The sequence below is a fragment of the Nanorana parkeri genome, unplaced genomic scaffold (assembly GCF_000935625.1).
Source record: "Nanorana parkeri isolate BGI_ZX_2015 unplaced genomic scaffold, ASM93562v1 scaffold140, whole genome shotgun sequence".
NCBI classification, from domain to species: domain Eukaryota; kingdom Metazoa; phylum Chordata; class Amphibia; order Anura; family Dicroglossidae; genus Nanorana; species Nanorana parkeri.
Genome location: NW_017306408.1, coordinates 1,396,795 through 1,398,663, shown reverse-complemented (window position 1 = coordinate 1,398,663; position 1,869 = coordinate 1,396,795).

Genomic DNA, 1,869 nt, shown 5'->3' with positions numbered 1-1,869 from the left:
GTTGCTGGCAAAAGATGTGAAAGTAAGGAGTTGTGACTAGAATAGAAATAGAGGGGTAATCATCCAATGGGGACATTTGTTCTGGTGGCAACTGTCTAAGAGGGGAGATAAATATTGTCACTTATTATTGCTTCTACAGTAAAAGAAGTGAAGACTAATATCTAGAATGGAACACAGATGGCAAAATAAAACTTGAAAGGGGTTTTCTATCCAAAAGTTAAAGAAATGTTTTGGCTTTAGATACACTTTAAGTCAGCAGTGTAGCATGGAGGACACTAAAAGGATCACAAAATGGTAAAAGAAACAACATGAAAGGGAGGCAGGAGTCTTTTTTTTTTACTAGGGTCAAAACTGAAGATTCCCTATAAAATATTTTGCTCTACAGAAAACTGGCTTGTTCTTTAATTCTTTCAGATATCGGCCACAGGTTTTTTTCTCGACTTATGTCATCAGCCCTAATCTTTTTAACTTACATTTTACGTTCTGTATAGAATCTAACCTTCCATAATACGGATATGATATCTCCTTTTCAATTAAAAAGAAGAACAAAAAGCTTCTTTTAATATTCATACACCGATCTCACAAAGTAATGTCCACATTCATTGTAAAATACATGACACGATCTATAATTCATGGACTTTGTTCTGACAAGATTGAATGATCATACAGAAATGTTCTATAGCAGAATCGCTTATAGCTCTGTAGAAACCGAAAAGTGGCTTAAATAAATTATAACGCGAGGGCACAGCTTGGGAAAATTTAAAGAAAATCACCATTTCGCGGGGAAAAAAAAAAGAGGCAAAAGCAAAAGGTAGAATTAAATTCCATCAGTTTTACTCATATGACATGATTGCCTCTGGCTGTAAAATTTGAATTTATCAGAAAATGTACTCCTTAACGGGATGTCATAGATGTAATTGGATGATCCTTGTGGAGTTACATTAAAGAAATACTCCAGGCGAAACACCATATTCACTAATAAAGATTCCTGACAGAATAGATATTCATTTGTGTCTGTTTTTTTGTTTTTTGGATGCACTGAGAAACAATAGATGCTTTCTAATATTGTGGTCCTTTAGCAGGAAAGGACTTGTGATAGTTTCGTCCCCTGTTTACCCTGGCATTTTTTTGACAAGAAGAAGAGCACTAGTTCACCCACAGCAATCTAAACAAATGAGAGGGTTTTCAGATCTAAAAGTTACACAGCTTTGAGAAATTTTGCTTAACGCCCAACTAAAGATTTATGAAAATCTATTTATGAGAAAAAAAGCAGCCCCTGTTGCAATACCAATTTCCATTCTAGTGTTGTCCCCTGAAGACCCACTGCTTCCTGATCCAGCTCAAATTAGCTTCCTTTTTGAACGACAACATCATCCAACTACTTTCTGTGAGTTCAGGCTCTGATGGGCATGCCATCTGGTGTCAGCGTGACAACCTGGGCTTACTGTATTCCTCGACAGTGCGGAGATCACATAACATTACCTGAGCGTAATGCTGTCTGGAAGGAAGAAACGCCACCCCCACCAAAGCAGAAGAGAAAGGACCCATGATGTCAGCGAACTGGCTAGAAGAGTGCAGGAAAAAAGATATGTATAATGGGTTTAAGAAGAAAAAAAGTGGTGTGGTAGTGTTCTAGATAGGGAAGAGGGAAGGAGGCGGAGGTTGGAAGGAAAAGTGATGTTGGGCTTTAAAACCCAATGCCAGCTAATTAGGTTTGGATAGAGAAGGGAAGGGTAGGAGCTTCTGTCAATTTTTTATTGCTGCTTATAGTCTACTAGGGGGCAATCTTTTCAAATGGGACACAGACAAATATAAATGTGGGTGGGGAGGGATTAGAACTTTACACGGTGTTTTTATTGCTGTCTATGC